The following is an 8586-nucleotide window of genomic DNA, read 5'->3' on the forward strand; positions in this document are numbered from 1 at the left end:
GTTTAGTCCTGGTTTAGTCCTGGTTTAGACCTGGTTTAGTCCTGACCCACCCATGTGTAAAAAAAAAAATAAAAAATCAGCGAGACCGCGAAAGGTGAACCGCGATATAGCGAGGGACGACTGTAGCTCAATGTCGAGGCCCCACCTCCCACCCCCGGTAAGGTGTCCGGGTTTTCACAAATGGAAATATGGTCACCCTATTATAAAGTCATGTTTCCTCAACCTGATTAAAACATGCAGATCTAACATTGGCCACAATCAAGCGACCTTTGTAAGATTTAAACATGCTGGACAGAGAAACGTAAAAAAGTCATGTTATTGTTGTCAAATTTCCAACCATCCATCCATTTTCGTCCACTTATCCGGGGCCGGGTCGCGGGAGCAGCAGCCGAAGCAGGGACTCCCAGCTTAGGCTTGTTGTCAAATTTGTTTTTGCAATTTGAGCAACTCCTCTCGGACCATTTTTTCAGTGCAGAGCCAGACGAGTCGCCCTGTTCTGGATTAGTTGAGGTTTGATAAGATCCTTTTTTGAGGCACTTGACCAGATTACAGAGCAGTAGTCTAAACGTGAAAGGACCAGAGACTGAATAACCATCTTAATATTTGAAAAGGGTAAAAAAAAATATGCACAACGTCTTATATTTGAGATGGCTGAACTCATTTTAGCAACAGTGTTTTTACTATGAGCAGCCCGTGATAAAGTGGAGTCAAGTTTAACACCCAGTGATTTCAGCACCTTAAAGTCAGCACCTTGCATGGAGAGATTAAGATTGTACACAGATTTTAAAGCACTTTTAGACCCCAAAACCATACATTTAGTTTATAGAACATAGATTTTTAATTTATTTTCATTAGCCCAATTATGAATCACATCTAGTTCATGTTGCATTTAAAACATTTACAGCTTTGGAGATGTAAACAGACTAATAATAAAGAATTACTCAAACATGTGTGAATGAAACAAAACACACAACTCCAGCTCTGTTTTTGATTAGATAACAACAGTTGATTTTTTTTTGGCCAAAATGTTACACACTGGGGCTTTAATCTGTCACTGTTTGGTCAGAGGGTTGACTTCCCGTTTGGTGAAGTCTCATTGTTTTTTGTTTTTTTTGTCCCAAACAGAATCTGGTTCTTGTTTGACAGTTTCCTTGTTTGACCGAAGCCGCACCGGTCGAACCTGTTCAGCCAGGAGAGAGGGAGAGGACGAGGAGAGAGAGAGAGGGAGGGAGGGAGAGAAGAGAGGGAGGTGGAGAGAGGAGAGGAGGAGAGAGAGAGAGAGAGAGAAGGTTGAGAGGGAGGGAGATAAAGAGGGAGAGAAAGAGAGAAGGAGAAGAGGTAAAGGGAGAGAGAAGAGAACAAGAGAGAGAGAAGAGGGGAGAAAGAAGGAGAGGGGGAGGGAGATAGAGAGGGAGGGCGAGGGGGTTGAGGGGGAAAGAGATAAAGAGGGAGAAGACGGAGAGGGTGAGAGAGAGAAGGGGGGGCAGAGACGGGGGGGGGGGGGGGGGGGGTAAAGGGGCAGAGAAAAGAGAGGGAGGGAGAGAGACAAGAGGGAGAGAGAGAGAAGAGGTAGAAGGGGAGAGGAGAGAGCAAGAGAGAGACAAGAGGGGGAGAAAGAGAGAGTGGGAGGGGGAGAGAGGAGCGAAAGAGAGAGAGAGAGACGAAGAGGGGGGGGAGAGAGAAGAGGGGGACAAAAGAGAAAGAAGGAGAAGAGGTAGAGGGGGAGAGAAAAAAGACTGAGGAGAGAGAGAGAGACAAGACAGGGAGAAAGAGAGAGGGAGAAGAGGTAGAGGGGGAGAGAGAAGAGAAGGGGAGAGATGAGAGAAAGAGGGGGGGGAGAGAAGAGGGGACAAAGAGAAAGAAGGAGAAGAGGTAGAAGAGGAGAGAAAAAAGACTGAGGGAGAGAGAGAGAGAGACAAGAGGGGGAGAAAGAGAGAGAGGGAGGGGGAGAGAGGAACGAAAGAGAGAGAGAGACGAGAGAGGGGGGGAGAGAGTAGAGGGGGACAAAGAGAAAGAAGAGAAGAGGTAGAGGGGGAGAGAAAAAAAGACTGAGGGAGAGAGAGAGAGAGACAAGAGGGGGAGAAAGAGAGAGGGAGAAGAGGTAGAGGGGGAGAGAGAAGAGAAGGAAGGGGAAGAGAGGAGAGAGAGAGAGGAGAGTGAGAGAGAGACAAGAGGGGGAGAAAGAAGAGAAGGAAGGGGGAGACAGGAGAGAAAGAGAGAGAGACAAGGGATAGAGAGGGAGAAGAAGGGGGGAGGGAGAGGGGTGAGAGAGAGAGAGATGGATAGAGAGGGAGGGGGAGGGAGAGAGAGAGGAGAGGAGAAGGAGAGAGAGGAGGTAAAGTTACGCAGAGAAGAGAGGAGAGAAAAGAGAGAGAGGGAGAAGGAGCAGAGGGAAAGAGTGAGGGAGGAAAAGAGATGAGAAGGAGAGAGAGAGAGAGGAGGGAATTGAAGAGTGAGAGAGAGAGAGAGAGAGAGAGAGAGAGAGAGAGAGAGAGAGAGAGAGAGAGAGAGAGAGAGAAATGCCACATGCAGCGGGGCGGGCGAGGAGTGGGCGGGGCTTGGAGTCCTCATAAGAAAACCTGTTTTTGTCCAGAGCAGAGAGCGAGGGACAGGGAAGGACAGAGACGGAGCCAAAGAGAGGAGGATGAAGGAGGGCGAGTCTGCAGGAGCTCGGACCAGCACCTGACACGACCCCAACCAAGACCCAGGACCCAGATCTGGACCAGGACCAGGACCAGGACCGGAGCCTCCACAGGTGAGACAGACTTGAACTTTGTCTGACCTTTACTTTAAAATGGACCATGTCAGATCTGCGCAAAGGTCGACTTTACAAACTGTTCTTCTGTTTGAGTTATTTCTTTGTGAAACGCAATTAATCAATTGTTGGAGAGATGTGGATTTTATTTTATTTTTCGAACATGATTTGAAACAGTTGAATATTGAACGGTTTAGATGTTAAACTTAAAACTATACATTTTCAAGATTTCATGTTTTGATTTGGATTTTTATTTCAGATCTGATTTAGTCCTAGTTTAGACCTGGTTTAGTCCTAGTTTAGACCTGGTTTAGTCCTAGTTTAGACCTGGTTTAGTCCTAGTTTAGACCTGGTTTAGTCTTAGTTTAGACCTGGTTTAGTCCTAGTTTAGACCTGGTTTAGTCTTAGTTTAGACCTGGTTTAGTCCTAGTTTAGACCTGGTTTAGTCTTAGTGTAGACCTGGTTTAATCCCAGTTTAGTCCTAGTTCAGACCTGGTTTTGTCCTAGTTTAGACCTGGTTTAGTTCTAGTATAGACTTTGTTTATTCCTGGTTTAGACCTGGTTTAGTCCTGGTTTAGTCCTAGTTTAGACCTGGTTTAGTCCTAGTTTAGACCCGGTTTAGTTCTAGTTCAGACCTGGTTTAGTCCTGGTTTAGACCTGGTTTAGTCCTGGTTTATACCTGGTTTAGACCTGGTTTAGTCCTGGTTTAGACCTGGTTTAGTCCTGGTTTAGACCTGGTTTAGTCCTGGTTAAGACCTGGTTCAGACCTGGTTTGGTGGTTGTTTAGTCCTGGTTTAGTCCTGGTTTGGTCCTGGTTTAGTCCTGGTTTAGACCTGGTTTAGACCTGGTTTAGTCCTGGTTTAGACCTGGTTTAGTCCTGGTTTAGTCCTGGTTTATACCTGGTTTAGTCCTGGTTTAGACCTGGTTTAGACCTGGTTTAGACCTGGTTTAGACCTGGTTTAGTCCTGGTTTAGACCTGGTTTAGTCCTGGTTTAGTCCTGGTTTATACCTGGTTTAGTCCTGGTTTAGACCTGGTTTAGACCTGGTTCAGACCTGGTTTGGTGGTTGTTTAGTCCTGGTTTAGTCCTGGTTTGGTCCTGGTTTAGTCCTGGTTTAGACCTGTTTTAGACCTGGTTTAGACCTGGTTTAGACCTGGTTTAGTCCTGGTTTATACCTGGTTTAGTCCTGGTTTAGTCCTGGTTTAGACCTGGTTTAGTCCTGGTTTAGACCTGGTTTAGACCTGGTTCAGACCTGGTTTGGTGGTTGTTTAGTCCTGGTTTTAGCGCCTGTTTTGAGTGTACAACACATGTTACTGTGTTTGAAGTGACTCTTTCAATGATAAATGACATTTCCACTTCAGTGTGAGTGTGTTTATATGGAGAAGTGCAATAGTCTTACGTACTGTTTTTTTTCTTATTATTATTATTCATTGTTCTTCAGAGGTTCTGATGTTGAGTTGTGTGACTTTCCTCCTTAGACAAACAGTGAACACAAACCTTTAGTACAGAGTGAGGAGGAGGAGGAGGAGGAGGAAAAGTTTTTCATGTGTTTCTAATTCTGACCTGGTTTAGTGGAAACGACCGACAGGAAGTAACGCTCAGTTCTAAAACACAGTGTTTGTTGTGACACATTTAAAACACATTTAAATCTGACCTATTCTGCAAAATGGACTTTTCAGGAAAAGAAAATATTGTGGCAGACCAAAATGCTTAACTCAGTTCTGCAGAATATTAATTATATTTCTTTATAAAAAGCAGTAAATATGATTGTTTTGATAAGTTGGAATGACTTCTAAGAGTTTATGTTACGACTAAGCAATGAAAAAGTGAGGTCGCCTTACAAAATGCCATAAAAAAAAAAAAACACCTCTAAAATAAAAGCAATGCAGTTTTAGTCAATGCATGAGGTCAAATTATAACATATGGGTCTGGTCAAGTGGTAACGGAGGGAAACAGAGGCAGATTTTTGACATTCAAATGTCTCTTATTCAGAAACTAGAGGGACTATTGAAATAAGTAAAGTATCAGAATGTAGGAAAGAGTTACACTCCAACAGGGTCAAGTTAAACCTGTGATATTCTTTCAAGTTGTTGACAAAACATTTAAAAACTCATGTTGGTAACGGAGGGAATGAAATATGCAGCACTTTTTGGGCAATAAATCCAAACAGTGATAACTCTTGGTTCTCACTTCCATATCCTTAACAAACTGGTTTGAATATTTGCTTCATATAGTTTTCTACCATATGGTACAAGATTAGGTTGAAAAACCTCTTACTTTTTGACTCATGAGATTTTTTATTAAGAAAGGTCATGGTAACGGACGGAAAAGTAACGGAGGGAAAATTGTACAAACAAGTAGAAGGTGCAGGATTTTACATCATTTGTCAGTTTTTTTCTTCCAAATACTTTATTATTACTTCAAAAGGAAAGGGAACTATTTCTCTAAAATATGTCAGTCCTTCCAAGCAAATTTTTGTCATTTTAAATCATTATTATTATTTTTTTTAAATCCTGTACCTTCATCAACAGTTCAAAGATGGAATAACACAAGATATGATGAAATACATCCATTTATTTACATGATTTTCAGGTCTTCGAAATTTGGGAAATAATTTTTGTTCCATGTTTCATACATGGTCTGTTTAAAACGTATGGAACTTTAGAACCAAAAATGGTACAAAAAAAGGTCAGCAGTTTCATAAACTAGAGTACATATGTATCTGTTCAATACATTTTTATATCAGATGCATTAACTTGAATTTTTGGCCTTGTTGTTTACTTCTGCTTGACCAGGCACATATGTTTATTTTGTAATTCCAAATGAGCTTAAACAGGACGATCAGAGTCGAGCGAAGGGACGTATGTGGCCCTGGAGCTGGACCGGGGTGAGGGGAAACATCTCGAGCAGATCTGGGCATGGTCTGCTCGAGATGATTCCCCTCACCACTGACCCTCTGAAGTGATTCGTGCATGTTTGAGTCTTTAATCGCTTCTTTTCAAGACGTCATTTTGCACATCTACCACTGTTTTCAGCTCCACTGTCATGTCCTCACTCTGTTCCTACTCGTAGGACTGGGCAGCATTGCATTGTCATTTTGGTCCATTTGTAAAAAATGCTCTAGTGTGATATGCAGATATCCATAAGATAGGCCCACAGCCTCGTTTAGATTAGTCCTGGTTTAGTCCTGGTTTAGTTCTGGTTTAGTTTAATCCTGGTTTAGTCCTGGTTTAAATTACTCCTGGTTTAGTCCTGGTTTAGTTCTGGTTTAGTTTAGTCCTGGTTTAGTCCTGGTTTAGTTTAGTCCTGGTCTAGTCCTGGTTTAGTTTAATTCTGGTTTAGTCCTGGTTTAGTTTAGTCCTGGTTTAGTCCTGGTTTAGTTTAGTCCTGGTTTGGTTTAGTCCTGGTTTAGTTTAGTCCTGGTTTAGTTTAGTCCTGGTTTAGTCCTGGTTTAGTTTAGTTCTGATTTAGTCCTGGTTTAGTTTAGTCCTGGTTTAGTCCTGGTTCGGTTCTATCCACAGGAGGGGTGCACATCATGCGGCGCTTTGTTGTCATGACGTTTATGTCGACCTCAGCTCCCACTGGACGCCCCAGTTTTCTATCACAGAAGTCAGCGCTCTTGTTTCTTTCATGAATTCGTTTTAGAAGAATTATATGATTATTACAGACGTGTCAGACTCAGGCCCGGGCCGATATTCCGATATTATATTTGTCCGTGAGATCATATCAAATCTGTATTAGATCTGCCCGCCGCACACAGAGAGACTAAAGACACATTATTTATTTAAAATGTTGTTATTAATTTATATTCTGCTTGTTCTGGATTCAGTGTTTAAGCAAAACTTTTACTAAACATTTATTTGAATAAGAAAAAGTTTAACATTACATAAGAAGAGAAAACACGCAGATGTTGCTGAAATTTTTCAATAAATATTTAGTTTGGCCCAAGACTTAGTCCCAGTTTTTAATTTTAGCCTCTGTGAATTTGCATTTGACACTCTTGGATTATTATAATAACTGTATAACAGACACAAGCCCAACGTGTTTTCTTTAAACATATCAAGTCATGTCAGCTGTGTGTTAGTGAAAAGAGAAGTGTGACGTGTCGTACACACTCACAGCTCACTGCTGCAAATGTGAAGCTGTTCTCAAGTCACTTCACATTTTATTTGGTAGTAAATTTGAAAGTAAGTTTGTTTTGGTGCAGTAATACTCGCAGTACTCCTGTCACTGTGTCTCTATTCTGTACTGAAGAACACTTAACAATAAAGTAAAAGGTAAAGTTATCATTTTTCAAAAATTTTTTTTTTTTTTTTTTACAGTTTTCACATTTAAAAACATCCTTCACATTTGAGAGGAGACTGAAACATGAGCCTGCTGATGTGTGTCGAGTGTGTCATGCGTGTAGAGTGTGTAGTGTGTGTAGTGTGTGTAGAGTGTGTAGAGTGTGTAGAGTGTGTAGTGTGTGTAGTGTGTGTAGTGTGTGTGTAACGTGTGGAGTACAGGTTGAGCAGGTCTGTGCACGACAAAGGAATATTCCACACACAATAAGGTTACACACACACACAATTAGATCTTTTACTCTTTGTGACAAAAGGTTTTTTAATTGTTGTTACAAAAGTTGAGGACACAGAACAGTGAAAAGTACAAATTCAAAGTACAAGTTGTTATACTCCGATATTAAAGTCTGGATGTGATCGACAGGTGTAGGTAAATGTTCGCCACCTGCTCTAGAATGTTCCAGAGTACGGCATTAAACGGTCTGTCTTGCATTTACTCAATTCCAGGCTTTTTTGTTTGTTTGTTTGTTTTGCTTTAACTGCTTGACAAACATTCTACATTCTTGCAGTGAGCCGTCGTCCTGTCGATTTGAGCTCCCTAGTGCTACAACTCCCAAGCGCTGTTACAGTTTAAATGCCGTCGATTTGAGCTCCCAAGGTAGAAGTAAAGTAACAAGTCACACAAGTGTTTTGATTTTATTGTCTGTTTTGTAAGCAATGACATGTGGTGTTAGATTTGTTAGATGATTAAATAGTTTGGATTCAATATTTGATTTTATCTTTCTGATTTTCATTACATCATATTTGATTTTGTTTCCACGTGTGGAAAACATTGTAACTTTGTTTTAAAAAGGCGCTTTATAAATAAAATATCACTGTATTATAAAAGGATATTCACACTGTTGTCTGTGATATTTATTTTAGATAAAGATTTAAGTATTTAGAGTCATTTCTTTCTCTTATACAGTGGGAGCCTTATTTGATAGAAGATATCAGCCTGTCGAAATGAGCTCTGCCCAAATTCATCTAAATCAGGCATGTCCAAACTATGGCCTGTGAGCCAAATGCGGCCGTCAGACAAACTTTTCTTGGCCCTCAGGCTTCCAGGTAAATTGGCTCAAATGACCTTGCATCAAGTAAATCTTTACTTTTTACTGCAAGTTTTTTTTTTTTTTAAATCTACCTTGATAAAGTGAATATTTAATATTAAGTGTGTGGTTTTAAGGATCTTAGCGTGAATAAAAGGTCATTGTAACGTGTTAAACATGCACATATTTCAATTATTCACTGTACTGAACACCAGTCTACGGCCTCGATCAGCCTTCTGCTTCATCTGTGTTTAGATCTGTGGCCCTTGATGAAAAAAGTTTGGACACCGCTGATCTAAATGATTAAATAATGTTGATTCTACAGTGGGAGCATTATTCGATGGATAAATTGGCCTGTCGATATGTGCTGCCTGTAGTCAGAGTCTATTTGAACAGAATATGTGTGTCCAAATGAACTACATAGATTCATATAAATGTGATGAAATTGTTCATAACTAAAGTTT

The 8586-nt window shown here is 41.0% G+C and overlaps 1 protein-coding gene across 1 annotated transcript in view; it reads left to right on the plus strand.

Moving 5' to 3' along the window:
* The first annotated feature begins 2605 nt into the window (after nt 1–2605).
* The window catches only part of rnf183 (ring finger protein 183), a 23597-nt gene continuing 17616 nt past the window's right edge, over nt 2606–8586 (plus strand). Inside the window, exon 1 of the mRNA XM_020933474.2 lies at nt 2606–2755. The gene's annotated coding sequence lies outside the window, so the exon portion shown is untranslated. The remainder of the gene's footprint in view (nt 2756–8586) is intronic.

This window comes from Boleophthalmus pectinirostris, unplaced genomic scaffold, assembly GCF_026225935.1.
Source record: "Boleophthalmus pectinirostris isolate CB_2022bp ecotype Guang Dong unplaced genomic scaffold, ASM2622593v1 HiC_scaffold_6, whole genome shotgun sequence".
NCBI classification, from domain to species: Eukaryota; Metazoa; Chordata; class Actinopteri; order Gobiiformes; family Gobiidae; genus Boleophthalmus; species Boleophthalmus pectinirostris.